Source organism: Mus musculus, chromosome 12, assembly GCF_000001635.26.
Source record: "Mus musculus strain C57BL/6J chromosome 12, GRCm38.p6 C57BL/6J".
Classification (NCBI taxonomy): domain Eukaryota; kingdom Metazoa; phylum Chordata; class Mammalia; order Rodentia; family Muridae; genus Mus; species Mus musculus.
The window spans coordinates 109596990-109613649 of record NC_000078.6 but is presented as its reverse complement, the minus strand read 5'-3'; the positions used below and the strand labels follow the sequence as shown (position 1 = coordinate 109613649).

At 47.8% G+C, this 16660-nt stretch overlaps 1 protein-coding gene, 1 long non-coding RNA gene and 2 other non-coding genes across 5 annotated transcripts in view; 1 reads left to right on the top strand and 3 right to left on the bottom strand.

The window, feature by feature from the left end:
* Nucleotides 1-9705, bottom strand: part of Rian (RNA imprinted and accumulated in nucleus) — a 57772-nt gene extending 48067 nt beyond the window's left edge. The window contains exons 1-2 of the long non-coding RNA NR_028261.1: nt 9584-9705; nt 7309-7436 (exon numbers count right to left, since the gene is read on the bottom strand). This is a non-coding gene — a long non-coding RNA (RNA imprinted and accumulated in nucleus). The remainder of the gene's footprint in view (nt 1-7308; nt 7437-9583) is intronic.
* On the bottom strand, nt 1709-1828 carry Mir1188 (microRNA 1188). The gene has a single exon (NR_035419.1). It is a non-coding gene; the product is annotated as a microRNA 1188 (primary transcript).
* Nucleotides 2055-2150, bottom strand: Mir341 (microRNA 341). Its single transcript, NR_029770.1, has one exon. It is a non-coding gene; the product is annotated as a microRNA 341 (primary transcript).
* The window catches only part of Rtl1 (retrotransposon Gaglike 1), a 39519-nt gene continuing 32090 nt past the window's right edge, over nt 9232-16660 (top strand). The window contains exons 1-2 of one of the 2 annotated variants that reach the window (XM_030246797.1): nt 9232-9277; nt 10404-10468. The gene's annotated coding sequence lies outside the window, so the exon portion shown is untranslated. Of the gene's footprint in view, nt 9278-10403; nt 10469-13319; nt 13382-16660 lie in introns of those variants that run through there. The other variant, NM_184109.2, reaches the window with a different exon arrangement.

Below are 16660 nucleotides of genomic sequence, written 5' to 3'. Positions count from 1 at the left end.
CTAGAAACAGACACCCACCAGATTCACACCATCTACTCCCTGATGGGACCTCTAGCACCGCCAGACCCTCCCCACTGAGCTGCAAAGACCCCGCAGCAGCATCTCTCCTTAGGGCAAAACCAGCAACCTGCGTATCTTTCTGCTGGGACACTGTGCCAATTTAGTTAAGAGAACAGCACTGTCACCTGTCACACACATCGAGTAACTGGCTCAGTCACACTGTCTAGTTTTCGTTTTTTTTCTTTCTTTCTCTCTTTCTTTTTTTTAATTAAGCCTTGCTCGAAAGGTAAGAATTGATGCTTTTCCCCCTATCGCTGTTTGCAGCCGCCCCGCCTCGGCTGCTCTCAGCCCCCCGCCTGAGTTTGCGCTCAGTCACAGGACAGCAAACTGACTCACCTTGAGACCCCAAGACCTGCTGGTCCACTAACCCCTTATGACTCTCCATCGTTCCCAGAGCCCACACTTTTCTGGCCCTCCTGCAAAAACCACAGGCTCTTCTTCACTCTTCCCTTGGGTTTCCTGGGCTCCTGGCCACTTCGCACTGCCTGCAAGCCCTCTCCTTCATCTTTCATTCCTCACTTTGGAAAGCAGACACTGGACAGCTCCGACCCTCAGCCACTCGCCCGCCGCAGCTCCTGCTGCACTGCAGCACAGTCTCTGTGGGAGAGGTGCAGCCTGAAGCCACCCGGGACACTGTCGCCCCCCGCCCGCCCGCCTGCCCGCCCGCCCGCCCGCCCGCCCGCCTGCCTGCCTGCGTCCTCTGCATCTGCTGCAATTAAAAGCGCTGCCGCAGAAATCCAAAGCGTAGGTCCCTCTTCGTGTCTCCCCCCTCCTCATTTGGGAACGCAAAAACTGTAGCCCAGGCAGCCCCCTTGTGGCACTTGGGGGCGCCACAGACTCTTGGCTGCTGTTTAAAGATTTCAGACCATTTCCACTGCACCGTGAGTTGGCACAAATCTTAAGTGGCCCAACTTCTATCGGATGCAGAACTCTGCTTTCTGCTCCTTTTTAAGAGTCCCCTCTCCACTCCTCTATCCCCATCCACATCTCCCTCTGAAGGAAGGGAAGTTGCCAGAGTTATCCTGTTGAATACAGCTCTGACAAGCAGACAGGTGTCTGGCAACCGTAGCAATAACCAGGAAAGTTTCTGGGAGAAGGCTGTCTCTTTGAAGGATGTTTGGTTCCCCTCTCTTATCACACAGGAATGGGATTGTCTCTCAGAAGGTTCAGTTTCCATTTCTCTCTCACAGATGGCAACTTGAGATGAGAGGAAGGTCAGGGTCTAAGTTTGTGTTTGAGGAGGTGGTCGGGGGCTCTCCCACCATAAAGGGGTCAGTATAGGGCACATCCCTAGTGTGAGGGGCTTGCCTTAGGAGGTCTCTGTTCCCAGCTTTAAGCCCCAGATGCTCAGAGGTGACACTTTTCATCGAAAAGTTCACCAGAGCCCTGGAAAATTCTGAGCACTCTAGACTGCAGTCAATACACAGAGACCCTAGCCCCCCACTAACTCTATTTATAATTTAATTACAGATGAATAGGGCCCTCTCTGCATCAGGTTAATAATGTCATTTTCATAAGCCTCCGCTAATAGGTAGGTGCCTACACCTAATTTTGACCCTGCCCTTCAAAGGGATTGGGCCACAAAATAGCTGAGATCTCAAGGACTTCTGGGAGGTGCTTATAACTAGTCAATCCATCCTTTGCCCACCCACACCACTCGGCACAGCCTTGCTAGGCAGTCTTCAGCAGCAGGGTGTGGTGGGGAGCCTCGGAGAGCCTTGGGTTTCATCCTGGCCCAACCTCACACCAGCTGGGAGACTGTGAGTATTGGACTTCTTTGCTTTTCTGTGCCATGGTGTCTTCACCAATCCAATGGAGATCATGAGACTTTTCCTCTTTGTGAAATTTCCCATGTGAGTTCTGGACAGACAGCCCACCCAGCTCAGGGCTTCAACTAGGGTGACTTGAATCCCGACTGCCATCACCCACCCTGATTGCATTGGTGTGTGGCAAAGTATTTCCTGTTTGTTTTCTCATAAGAATGATTGCAGTTCGAAGACAGGAAGCCGACTGACCGACCGACCGATCGACCGACCGACTGACTGACAGACCGAGCGATCGGCCGACCGGCCAACTGACATCATCATTTTAACCCTAACCTCACCCTAGTGATCTAGGAGGTAAGAGTGTTGCAGTGTCTGGTGTGAATGAGTGGAGAGTTAGCCATTTCCCAGAGGCTATACCATGCCCTAAGCATGCTGCCTCCTTATCTTAGCTGTCACTTCAAGGGAGAGACAGGGAAGGAATATCTCTGTATGTGTCTCTCTGCTTTATAAACCCAAATGCTTGTTATAAACCATGCAAATGCTAGTAAATGCAGATGTGGGCTCTGCAGGGCTTTCTGCTGCCTGCCACATCTCCCACATCTCCTGTGAGTTCCTCAGGCTAAGAGCTGCCTCCGGGCTGGCTTGATTTGTGTGATTAAGCCTGCAGAGGGGACTCTGCCAGGAGATGTTGTAGCGTGTATGCAGCATGGAGCTTTGAAAAGCCAGACTGTTGTCTCTCTTATGACACTTGTTACATGTCACCCTCCTCCTGGATCCCACTGGCGACTCCACGAGCGTTTATAAAGTGTCTGGTGGAGGCTAAGCTACTCTCATCTGCTTCAGTCCTCACTTCAAGCCGGTGAGAGAAAAACTCTCATCTTCATTTCACAGGGAAAGCCCGAGACTCTGAAAACTAAAGGGAATTGTGTGGCCTCACGGCTACAGAGGGAGAGTCAAGCTTAGCTGTGCAGCTTGAGAGCCCCCTGGCTCTACTGCAGCTGCTCTTGTAGCTCCCACTTCTGCAGGTCAAACGGAGCTGGCCAGGCAGCCACTGCTCAGTCAGGAAAAAGAAAAAAAAATAGAAAACAGGGGGCTTTGCATTCAGAGGCTTCTCCCTAGCAACTGGTGAAGGGGCAGAGAGACAGAGAGAGAGAGAGAGAGAGGGAGAGAGGGTCTCAGAGCTGATTAAGAGCTAGAGACAGAGCAGCTGCCCCCCCTCCCCTAAGGGGAGCACCACGCCCTCCCCTGGGCTGCTGGAAGAACAGCAGGGCAAAAGGCTCAGTAACCAATGGCAAGAGAGCATAGGAGAAGCACCCCCAGACAGGTGGAAGAGGCCCCAAATTTATTCTCAGGGTGGGTGGGGGTTTTGCTATTGACGACAGCACAGAGAGGACCCTGAAGAGAGGGAGCTTGCCTCCTCTAAAGACCTGAGGGCCGAGACATAAGCAGGCTGCTGTTGGAGCTGCGGAGGCTGATGTAAAAGACAGGGGAGGGCTGAGAGGAGCGTCTCAGTACGTGAGCCCCCAAGCAAGCGGCTGGGGAGAGAGAGCTCACTGCTACTGGAGGCACCCGAGCAGAGAGGCAGGCCGGTAGGTGATGGGGAAGCTGCAGCAGGTTTCTCTAGCTGGCTAGCAGCCCAAAGGGACAGGCTTTTGAGAAGCAGCCCCAGTGCCCAGTCGGGAGCCAACAAGTGGGGCTGGCTGGAGGGTACCTGGCAGGGGTCAGGACAAGGATGGGTGGCCTTTGCCGTGACCCTCACCAGAGGTTAAATGGCAATGGCACCCTGATTGGTAGCGTAGTACCACTGAGGCACTGAGGGAGAAGCACTGTGATTGGGGGAGAGTGCTTTGGGAGAGTGGGGGTTGGTGGGAGCTGTCCAACTCCTCCTTAAGGGAGGGCCAGCTGGAGCAGCTAAGAGTCTTCTCTGGCTGATTTCAGGAGTGCTAGCCTGAATCATCTGTAAGGTAACAGTCTGGTAAAGTGGGTGGGGGGCATAGAAAAAGGGTCTGTCTGGTTGAGGTATCAGCTGGTCATAGAAAAAGCAGGCTACTTTTCTGGAGGCTAGATGCTAGCCACAGAGTCAGAGGGCTGCATGACCTGAATAGGGTGGGAGGCTTGGAAAAGCACCCTACCTAGTGGGAAGACTCAGGAGCCTGGGCACTGATGGCTGTGGCTGAAATGCTAGCCTATTAATGGGGGTTTCACTGGGGGCTTTTAGCAGATATACCCCTCAACCAGACACACCTGTGCTGTGTAGTTTCTATGGGAGACTCTTGTCATTGCTCCTGGGCTTGTACTCAGTATATGTGGAGTATGTGTGAGTGTGTACTTTCAGGGGCCAGCTGTGAAGGTGGCTGGGGTTTCTTGTCTATGAAATAATCAGGATGACCTGACCTGATGAAGCCTTGAGAAGGGCATATCCCAATGGAGAAAAAATATCTCCAAAACGGCAGGAAAGGAAATGCTAATGATAGAATTGTTTGAGAAAAGTTCCCCTGGTTTCTGCCTGTGACTGTCCAGTTCTTGACAACAGGATCTGGGGGCCTCAAGGTCGGTCGGCTGCTCTGACCCGCCAAGTGGGGGCAGCATCGTGTTGCAGGTCAGAGAGCCAGTGTCCACAAGATTGCCTGGCTGCTTCTGGGTTAAGGTTGCTGGGGAGGCAGCCTGGACCCCCAGAGCTTTGGCGTTTGGGTGGTTTTATTGCTGGTGCTGTTGTGATGTTGTTTTGTGATTAAAGGATTTGTTGAGAGCTCTGGATGTGGGCATTTGACATTTGGCAATGTGACAATCATACGTGTCACTAACCTTGCTGTTTTTATGTGGGGAGAGGGTCCAGGGGGCCCAGCGTGTGTGTGTGTATGTGTGTGTGCACGTGCTTGCATGCACAAGTGCGTTGACACACACTCTCACAGGTTTGTGATTAAATATTTCTGGTTAAAGGTGACTGAAGACCCTGCCGGGCTCAGATTGGATTCCCTGTGAATTTGGAAAGCCACCCAAAGTCCAGCCCAGGAGCTGGGGTCACAGGGCAGCAAGCCCTTTAGCCCCTGCTGGGAAGGGAGGGAACACTCCACCTCTGATAACTCCTGTTGCTCAAGGCAGGGGATGAAATACAGGCTTGAGGGAGTTGAGAAATGGGTTTCTGTGGCAGGGTCGCACATGGAGGAACCATCTGCCTGACCAGTGAAGAAAGAAAACATTGAAGAGAGAGAGAGAGAGGCGCCTTTGTGCAGGCAAACAAGGAGGGTCCCTTCTGTGTAAGGGGCGACAGGCAAGTTGCACTTCCCCTGAACGCACAGCACACAGACGGCTTAGTGAGTCAGGCCAGGCGTTTCTGTACCACTGAGCAGCTAAGCTTTCTGGGGGTCATCTGGAGACCACCCCCACTATTTCTCGGGAGTCATTCATGCTGAAGGCAGTGAAATAAGAGCCTCTAAATGCTTCCTGTGCGCAATCTGATTTCTTTTATTTATTTATATGAAAATAAGATTCACTCCCTACCAAATTACAGGGGAACCCAATTAAAAGCAGTAGGGTAGCTGGGCCGACCCCCAGGCGTTTGAGGAAGAACAGGGGTACCTTGGGAGGGTCTAAAAGGGGTCAGGGCTTGGGTAGGGGAGCCGGGGGCGTTATTCATCCTGGAGGCTTTTTGTTTTGCGTCTGTCAGTCATGTTCTCTGAAAAGGCAGAGCTGCCTTGAAGAGGGAGGGAATGGGTGGTACCTGGCTGGGCTGGGCTGGGTCGGGTCGCGCCGGGCTGGGCCAGGCTGGGTTGGGCTGGGCTAGGGAAGCTTGGATTTTACTGAGTACCCTGCCTGTGTTCCTATGCCAGATGACTTATATGAGTTATTTTTCTCAGAGACATCTCAATGGGCCTGTGTGAGAGATTCTGGATTTTTAAAGAAAAATGAAAGGAAGGAACCAAAACACAGAGACACTCCTGGGCTACCTAAGGACACACAGCTAGAGACCATGCAGTATCTGGATGGGAGTTAAGATGGCTACTTATGATTGACAAGCCTACTCCCACACTAAAAAGGAAAGGGTACCGACGCCATCTCACCCTACACACACATGCCACGTCCTTTGACCCTAGAGGCAAGGCCGACTCAAAGACACAAATGTCCACTCTCAGACCTGTATGTTTTATAACTGATTTGTCACAGCTCTTTCCCTATCCTGTATCCTGGGACGAGAGGGCAAGGAGCAAGCTGAGAGATTATAGTCACATTGTAAAATTAATCACAACTATGAGGTGCATGTGTGTACAGGTGTGTGCACAGGAGTGTGTCATTCCATGTGTAGTATTACGGCGATATGCAGACTCACCAGCAACACGCAGCAGGCGACATGGCCCTCTGCTTAGAGGGGCGGTCTCCGAAGTAAGTGTCGGGAAAACACAAAAGGGTCTTCTGGAAGGGGCAAAAGAACATGGTGATTAACCTCTGACCCATTTTGTTAATTACACTGGGCGGGGAGGGGGGACAGGGGGAATAGCCTTAGAATAGGAAATCCTATAAGCAAGGCATTGCAGTTCAAGACCATGGACTGGGAAATTTTGGACACAGGGTGGGGCACACGCCTAACTATGGGGGTGCTATCAGGAGATGGGTGTCAAGCTTATTCTTCAGCTTAAGCACAGTGTGTCCAGTGGGGGGAAAGGCGTGGGGTGGGGAGTATTAGGAGGGTACAAGCCGTTGAACACCGGACTTTTGTATCAGGCTTTTTTCCTTTCCCCTTGGACTTAATCCCAGAAGCTCTGGGAAGTCAGCGAAAGGGCTAGAAGGCTACACGGGAGCAAACTGGTATTTTAGAAAGATTTCTCAGTGAAAACAAATCTGTGCAAACCATTTACTCAGCTAGCCCACCGCTAAGGGGCTGGGATAAACAGAGGGATGTGTTCACCAGGCTAGCTACCAGAATGTTCTCTGTGGTGCCATCAGCAATGGCATAAAATGAAAACAGCTTAGCTCTCTTTAATCGGCCATCAGTTGAGCTGGATCACATTAATTAAAATGTGGGTGTGTGTGGTGTGCCCTCCTCGCTGATCCTTGCAGAGAACACTTTTATGGATGTATTTATGGTTTTATTTTTTAAATACCATATTGAACAAACAGGAACCCTGACCTGCCCTGATGAGAAGGATGTTCACCAGGCTTCTATCTGCACGCACTCTCCAGGAAGGGAACAGGACAGCTGGCATTTTCAATAACAGAACAGGGTGTTGCATACGTACACCGGAATATTAAACAGCTCTTAAAAAGAGGGAAATGCGCAAACCTATTGTCTTTTAATGGACGTCTGGATTTTACAATGGACCAGATTAATCATGATCTTTTGTTCCAAGACAGTTTCCCATCGTTGGTCCGAGGCACAGTGCCTTTCATTCCGCTAACGTATGCATTCATATATTCATTTGTAATAATGTCATAAGGGCTCGGGAGCTCTCTCCCCAGATCCAAGGCACTCAGCAATTACTTACACCTGCCAGGATAAAGGACCCCAGATTTCAGGGTGGCAGTAAGATGCTTAAATCACCTCCCGTGTATACAGAATCCGAGGTGCTGGGTGTCATCAGAAAGGCAATGGATCTTTGTTATGGCCAAGCAATTCTGGAGGGGAGGAAAACAAGCTGATACAAAATGCTAAAGGAAGAACGCTAGCTCTGAAACAGCCTCCGCACGAAAGAAAAAAAGTCAGGGACTCTGGAAAGGTGTGTTTATAGAGGTGTGCAAATGTACAGAAAAATGCAGGAGCCCAGGAGGACCACAGCAGCTAAATTGAGGAGGGGGCTATAGATGAGGGAGGGGCTCAGTCCTACAACCACATGGACTTTTACCAACCACCAAATTAATTAGCAGTACTTTTGCTGTACAATTACAATAAATATTTTGCATGGGGTTTTTTTTTTAATGGCTCTTTGTTATGGTTGTTGTTTATTCTTTTGGAGGATTTTACTGGCCAAACAACAAACAAACAAACAAATAAACAAGCAAAGGGAATAATCAAAAAACAAATTCGATTAAAGTTGTGGGTGCCCAAAACAAATTCTCAGCACAAAGGGACTCAAAAGGGGAGTCAAGGTTTATATTTTTTTCTCTTCCTTTTTTTTTTTTTTTAAATTTAATTTTTATTTTCTGTGCTTCTGCGCTGACGCCGCAGTCCGCTCAGCCTGTCAGTGACATGCAGCTAGCAGGTGTGAGCCTAGGCTGTGATTTCACTTCCAATCCGACCCTCAACGTCTGCAATGTACCCATGGGGGAACATTTTCCTCTTTGGTCCTTAAGAGGCCCAGAAAGCTAATGCGCTGGCCCGTGTTCTAGGGGATTAGCTGTATGGAATGGGAACTCCAGGGGAATGTGACTTGAGATAGATGCTGGCACAGGGGACACGGTCCTCTAGAGAAATAAACACAGAAGTGGTATGTGTCTCAACTGTGCAGCCTGCTTGCTGGTAACGAGCCGAGGCCATGCTACGTGCCCTGACAGCTTGACTCTTGAGCAACCCACACTATTACTGTGTACCTTCAGGGTCTAACGCAGAGGGTCCTGGCATCAGCATCACTAAATCATCCAAGTAGCGCACTGCACACTGGACTCCTCAGAAGACCCCTTTCTCTTCAAGGTACCCCAAGTCTGGCTTGCATCCTGAGCTTCAGACCTAGCTAGTGAGTCCCTCTGCAGCTGTCAGGGGCTGTCAGGATCTCAGACTGCGCATAGGGCTGAGTGTGTGACAAAGATAATATGATTACACCCACGTCTTCAGAGAAGCACTTGATGCTCAGAGACCCTCAGAACCAAAAAAAAAATTAACCCTTTCTAAACTCAGCAGTCTGAAGACTCATCCACCTTTTTCTGCCGTTGCAAAGCTGCTGTTTCATTTACTGGGTAACTGTCTTCTCTGAAGAAATGCAGACTAGTCTCCTGCCATGACTTTAGGCAGGGGAAAATAAAACCTGAGGAGCATTAAGCACTGTGTTGCCTTTATGGCTGGTCTGTAATCACTTGAGGTTCAGCTCTTTAGCCCACACGATTTGTGGAGTGGGCTCCTGTACCTGCGAAGACCTTGGGGAACAGGCAAGGATTTCACAAATGCAAAATATTTTTATGACATATATAATGTATATGATTTTTTTAAAAAAATAAAAAGCAATATTCAGATGGACACTCCCTGTGCTTGCCCTGCAGTTTAGGGTTACTTCCAGGTCGAAACAGCCTGAAGACATCCCCATAAAAAAGCTAAAGTTGCCTCAGGAAAACACCACCCACCCTGGGTGGGAGGGTGGGGGGACAGGGAGGGGGCAACTTTCCCAACGCTGCTTTCCTGTTTGGCTCTTTTCCTTTGTTTTCCTCTGAATTCCAAAATCCTGAGAAGGCCTTATAAATGAGTCCAGAGGATTAAGATCCTCAAACAGCCACCTTTGCAAGGGGCAAGGACTCTCCCTCTCCACCAGGTATTGTCGCTTTTCTATTTCAGATTTACCGGGGCATTGCTTCCCTGATCTTACCGAGGGGGTTAGTAGCTATAGTTAGGGTTCTAAGATCTTCTCCCTCCTAAAAGGGCATTATTCTGCTCTCCCTGTGCCTCTAGTCCCCATCAGGGGCATCATGATGATCAGCATCCTCTCTGCAGGTAACTAAGTCTTCCTTAGTTACACACAGAGAGACAAGGATGCCAGCTTATTAAGGCTGTGTGACCTCCACTCCTCTAGGAAGCCCCTTACCCTTAAAAGAACAAAGTACAAGAGAGATGGGCTTACCTGCCTGGCAGGGCACTGATTCTGGGCTGCTGGTTCTCCATGGTGACTTAGGAAAATTCACCCTGGAAGGGGGCAGGGCTCCCTCAGGAATCACCAGCCCCCTGCCCCCTGAGGGGCAGTGAGCCATAGCTGTAAAATGAAGAGTTCCAGTTAGTTCCATTCTGGGAAAATCTGCAAATTTGCAAGTTCTCTAAATTAATATTTTAGAAGGTAAGAGAACATTCCACAGACCTTTTTCTGTGATCCTGGGCCAGGCATCTGCTCCCTTCCTGGGAGAAAGCATCTTATCTCTGGGTTACCTAGAAGAGAAAGAATGAGAGTCAGGAGTCCCCTGTCTCCCTGAGCCCTTGACCCAAGCCTCACTGCTACCAGTAGACCTACTGTGTGCTTGAAAGGCAACATTTGCTGACCAATACTGGGAACTAAGAGGTCATTATGGAGACTTAAAGGGCTCCCTCATGAAGAGAAGGCACACTGAGTGTCCATCTGAGGGTGAAATGCTTTTGCTTGGTCTCCATTAGGACTGTCAGGCACACCAAAGGTGGTGGCATGACCCCAAGCCTCATGGTCCTCCTCTCCAATGTGGCAATTTTAAAAAGCAAGACAACGATGCAGAGATCATTCTAAGGAGTGAAAAAAAAAAAAAAAACCTCAAGTGTATGATTTCTCACCAGTCATGCCTGGCACACGGGAAACACACAGAAGGGCAGAGATGTCTGAAAACAGGAATCCTGTTTTGGGGAACAGGAGGGGGCTGGGCTGGGGAGTTGCAACAGCATGGTATGTCTGTGACTAAGAAGAAAACATATTTCCCCAACAGCTTCTAAGGAAGAGGCAGGAACCGAGCAGGACCATCGGAGATCCACTTGGACACTTGAAGCCAAGGTAAGCAGGGGTAGAGGTCCCATGCTGGCCTCTGCCCAGTGGAGAGGGGCTTACCTGGTCAGTGGCAAGGGTATGGCCATGCTCAGGACTAAAGGTTAAAGGTTAGTTTGGGCATGTACTGGGGTACACACTACCACTGCTGTCCAAATACTTGAGCAGTTATAATTAGTGGAGCCTCAGCCAGCTGTCTTATCCCATCCTGTCCCTCTGTTGACACCATATAAGCCAAAATGAAATGGGAATGACAGCAGGATCCTTTTGGGGCGATGGAAGCAGACACTAAGGCCCCCACTTCTATGTCTGGCTGCCTGTCAGACCACGAGACTAACTGCATCAACAGCGTGGAATGAAGGCATCCTCTGGCCACGAGGCTCTCCAGGTTTCTAAATGGCAACTGCCTGATCCCTCTTTGGGTACCTGTTTCTGCCTGTGTCATCTACCAGGGGGCAAAAATCTGTTTCAGAGCTCTGCCCCGCCACCTCAACCTTCCTGGCTGCTGGGAGTTAACACCAAAGTCTCTACATGTCAGTTTAATTCTGCAAAGTGGTAAGAAAATCCTCCAACCATGACATTAGAGGCTAAGAAATCAGAGCTGGGCAGATTTCATTATGATTGGAAAATTCTAGTTAGCCCTGTCTGTGGCACAGGGGCTCCAGATGTGACTGGATGCCTTAGGTCTTCTGCATGGCCCTACCCTGCCTTTTACAGGATAGTCATAACCACTGTTTGCAATGGGTAAAGTGGTTGTCATTGGAGTGAGGCTGTGCTCTTGCTGAAGGGTCCTGGAGAACAGGAACCCTCTGGTTTAGGTTTAGTCTCTTTCAATGCAGAGCTTGCTCCCCTCATGGGGCTAAAGTTGATACCACACATTCAATGCTGTCTGACCCTTGCAATTAGAGTCCGTGCTCTAAAAGCAATTAACAGATAAAGCCTAATAACAAGAACAGGCCAGACTCCTACATCAGTTGTTTTTTGTTTTTTGTTTTTGTTTTTGTTTTTTCACAGTTTACAAAGGGAATACCCTCTTCCCATTCTAAATGGGCAAAGAGAGAGTTATAGGGCTGGCTACCCTCTATCCCTGGCCCTAGAGCTGTACCTCTCACAGAGCTTAGAATGAGTTCTTCCTGACCTGAAGTCACCATCTCTAAGATACAAGTACTGTCAGCCCTATGCCTGCAGGCATTAAGGTGCGACCACGTTGTTAAAAGAGTACCAGGCATAGAGAAGAATTTGCCAGAGCCAGGCAGGAGCTGTAGATTCAAGGCAAGGATTAGACAACCTGTAAATTTTCAACCATTGCTTGGATTAGAAGACTTGGATTTAAATGAAAGTAGGAGCCTAATTTCTAGGTGCGGGTATTAGAACCAAGGGGGAACAGGAGTCCCTGAGCGCCACCTGTTTCTTTGGGCCATGCTGTTGCCAGAAGAAAGTAAGAAAGCCAAGGGGAAACTGAGGGGTAGGAAGAGAAGGCCATGTGCAAAGTCAAGGCCCCAGCGGGGCTAGCAGCTGCGCAGGCTGCATCTCCATCCAAGGCTCATCTCTGCCCACATGCCTTGAAAGGAAAGTTTAGGCTCAGGAGCAGCTGATTGGCTATGCAACTGGGCAACCCAAAGAAGAAGGGGGGGTTGGTGCTCCTGCACAGCCCCACAGCCCCTCCCAGAGTGGCATACTCTCCCCCCACCCCTCCACAGTTATTCTGGGAGAGTGACCGAGCTGACCCCCATGCTTCCAGTTAAACATGAAGGAGCCAGGACACAAGGCTGCTGGGTCAAGGGCACAGCTCTGCCTCCGGATGCAACAAGCTGAGGGTATAGTGCAAGAAATGCCCATCAACTTACTTTGATTCACTCTCTATCCTGAGTCATTGGATTCTCCCTTCAAAAGAGCTTAGTTGCCCCACCATAGGGATGAAGGCCTGATGATGGAGGCTTTTTATCCAGACTACAGAGTAAGGAGAACAATGTGGCTATGCAGAAAAGAAAGATAAAGGCTCTCTCCTCTCAAATGCCCAAGCCAGGGTGGAATGGGCAAGACCAGTGGGTAGCCCTGCAGACTCCAGTGGCACTGGAACCACAGCATTAGACCCAAGCTCCTTTTAAGAAGCCCCGATGAGGGTATGGCTTAGCCCATCCAGCAAGCTGAATAGGAAGAGGGACCAAAAACTACTCTTCTCCACTAGGAGATGCAACAAGGACCCTAGGGCTCCACCCACCAAGGGCACATCTTGACCCTGACATTTGTGAAAAACAAAATAAGTAAATAACATAATTTGTGTCCCTTATTGTCCTGGCACAATTACCCCTGTTCTAGTGCTCCATGTCCATCCATACCACCAGAAGGCCAGGGCAGTGGAGCAATGACAAAAAAAAAAAAAAAAAAAAAAAAGAGTCTTTATTCTGAGGAAACTTAGTTCTATAGGCCTGAAGGCTTAAGCACCACTTAAGTGCCACCGAATGACTCATAAAAGAAATCCAAAGTAACAGGGGTCTTCATCCTGCAGCCAAGACCCCAGGTATAGCAAAGAAGGTCTTTGAGAGCCATGGCTGCCCTCAACTCCTCTACGTGGCTTCACTGTCCTCCTGAGCTCTTAGGGGCCTCATGTCCTTCTCCTCTGTCCTCACCTTTCCCCTAATTCCTCCACCCTCACACCCCCACCCCACCCCAGCCCATGCTGAACATTCAACTCTGCTCCTAAATACATTCTCCTCTCCTCTCCCAAGCTCTATTTTTAAAATCAGATTTCCTTTACTGTACAGGGAAAGGTATTCGCTGAGGGATTTGCCCCCCCTGCCCCCCCCCCACTGAACCCTTCATAGATGCTCCGTGGCAGCCCTGACACCATGGGCCACTTGCTCAGAGGCAATCAAGGAGCTAACGTGACCAAGTCTCGCTCTCGGGCAGGCGCTAACAGTGGTGAGACTGGGGTGTCTGTCTTCAATGTTGTGGGGCAGAGGGTCTGAGAAAGACCCAAAGGGTACATTCCCACCCTAGGCACTAGGTCTAGATTTTTATAGACATTTTCAAAAAGATATTATGTAAGGTTTGAGAACATACATTGAGACACATCTGAAAGACGGACAAGTGTCTCGTCTGCATGACCTAGAGGCAAGCAGAATGGGCTTCGGTAGAGGAGGCAAGGGAAGTTGAGGTGATTGTAAAATAAGACATCAGAGAGGGAAGACAGCATTCCAACATGTCCCAAGTCCACTCAGAGGGGCAGACCCCTGAGCTGGGCCACCTACCTGGTGTAGCACTTCCCTTCTCTTGCGACAGGGGGGCTCGTACCCTCAGCAGATCCTTAATGTTCGTGGCATGGTGGCTACCCGGTGGTACTGTCTCAAGTTCTTTAGGGTCCAAGCAGGATACCTAAGCCAAAAAAGAAAAAAAAAGAGAAAAGACTGTTGGGTGAACTGAAGACTAAAAAAATACAAAATGCAAAAACTTTTTGATTGAAAAACAGCAAAATCAAATTTGGCTTAGGAAAGACTCAAGTCTTTCAACAGGAACACCTGTGGAGAAACGAGGAAGGAAGCTATACAAAGTTTAAAATTTATGTTTCATGCAAAACAACTTAAGCTCTCAATTTCCCAAATCAGGGAAGCACCTATATGTTTTCCACAGGAGCGATACTTGCCCCAGGCTCCACTGAGTGCTAAAGCGCGTGGGCTTTGTGTTGCGGGCAGGAAGTTTGTAAGGCTGGACGTGAAGAATGGAGTAGTCAAACGAGGGTGTCACGCAAAGACAGTGGGTTGTTTCAGTGTTACTGGAAATGTAGGAGAAGATTTTAAGTGGGAGTTTTGTGAATCAATTTAAGTTTCTGGGGTAGAAATCTGGACTTTATTTTGAGAAATCAAAAATTTCTATCACACTAAGGGCTTTGGGCTTCTGCCAAAAGGCTTTAAAAAAAAAAAAAAACTTAATGGTGAGATTGCTTGCTTGTGGGAGATAAGCTTGTAGAATGAATGATAAAACATATTTTATGGCTAACAGCTTTGGACTTTATTATTACAAGCAACAAGAAACACCGAGAAATCATAACTAGGAAAGTGAACAGGCACACATTTAAGATCGTGCCCAAACACTCTGACTTTCTATGTGGAGAGAATGCCAAAGTTTGACTCTCAGGGCAAGCCAAGGAGCTATGATTAATGTAGACACCAAGGAAAGGTTTCAATTAGAGGAGTTACATGGCCGAGTTGGGGACTATGCAGAGAAGTTTGGAATTTATTTAGAGGCTCAGACGTGATGAGGTTTTTGCACATGTTTAAAAATTTGATTTATCCAATTCTAACGGAGTGACATGGTGAGTTTTCTGTGTTTGATAGATATAACATAGCTCTGTTATGAAATCAAATTCTCGCCGCATGCCAAGAATCTAGACTTTTTATGTCCTGCACAATTAAGAGACATTGCCGAGTTTTTAAGGTGGGGTCACAAGCTCAAATTTAATGAACTGTGCTAAGACGTGCGAATTTTATTCTAAGGGATGACGTATCAGATTATAATATCACTTGAGTAAGTTTGGACTTGAGCCAACAAACGGCTTCAAAGTGTGATGGGAGATTTGTTGGTTTCTTTTTTTTTTTTTCTTTTTCTTTCTTTCTTTCTTTCTTTCTTTCTTTTTTTTTTTTTTTTTTTTTTTGGTACGTGACATGATAAGATCCTGTACTGTCTGTTAAGAATTTGGAGCTTCATGCTACATAGAAACTTTGCAACGTTTTAAATCTGGGAGTGACTCCTTACAGCCTGTGAATTCAGCAGAGAAGGGAGTGGACACTGTAATATATTTAGGAGATTTGACCCATGTGCAAACTGAAGGCACTATTGCATCCTGAGTGAGGGGTGAGATATCATTTCTGATCCTTTTGCATGGGGGCGGGGGGTGCTGCGGGATGCTTGGAGTTTGGCCAAGGAAGGATTTTAAGGAGTGAAATGGTGAAGAGTTTTGTGTTCAAAGGAATCTGATGATGTTGAAGCGTGTTTTTATGCTAAGGTATGTGGATTTGGTGTGCTGTTTACTGCGTGGGTGACTGTCCACTGGCCCCCTCAGTACCAGGGCATCCAGTGGGACTTTTTTCTTTTTGTGCAGAGAAATGGGGTGACCTCCAGATGAGAGGTTGAATGACATTTACATAGCGTGTCAGGTTCGACACGGTGGTGAGGGGTGTGAGGAGTCCTCTCATGCCATGCTGAAGAATTTGGATGCCAGCCACGATGAGATTTTTAGGAGAGTGATATCATGAGCTTTGCATGTTGGATAGTCTCAGTCTGCTGAGAAACGTATGGCTTTATGATCATACTTTAAGACTTGGTCTCCATAGGTGAGGCAGAGACTTTGTGAGGCGTTAAGCAGAACATAAGTACATGCATGTTGCAGGAAGCTCGACATTTGTTACCATACAATAGCTTTGGACTTTGTCAAAGATGTTTTATTGTGGCCTGTGAAACTGTGGGTTTTTGTATTGATTATGTTGATTAAATCACATGGTTTAAAAATAATTTATGCTAAGCAACTGGAACTTCATGGTAAAGAAAAGAAATGTCTGTGTATGTGAATATGTGTGCGTTAAATAGGAAAATCATAAGATGAAAATTGTTTATCTCAACTAAAGGTTTATTCTGATATCCAGGCATATTAAAATTTTTAGGACAAGAGATTTTTGGTTGAGGGCTGGAAAGCAGAAATATCTAATCCCTTACATGATCAAATTTGTCTGTAATATTTTAAGTATAGGCATTTTATTTAGAACGGGTATCATTTAGCTTTAAAATCGGATTGCTGCAAATTTAAAAATTGAAACCATGAGCAATTTTTAGGTGGAGACCTGCTGAGATTTTTATGTCCCGCAGATGAACTTGGGGATGAATTAGTCAAATTTTATATTTTAATAATAGACGACTTTTCCTGAAAGAGGAAATAAGTTGATTTATGTAATATGCTGTGCATGTTTCTGAGCTGATGGTCTGTACAGCAGGCTCAGGACCTGTGATCTCCAGTTCTAGGAATGAGAAGCCCAACGTGGACATTATGCTAAGGCCTTTCAATTTCAGCCAGGAGTTTTTTTTTTTTTTTTTTTTTTTTTTTGGTAAGTTTACATGTCAGACATGTTTATATAAAAGGTTTGGATTTAATATTGCCGACAGTAAATAAACAGTGAGAGGCTTTAATCAGAGGGGTTGCATGATCGAATT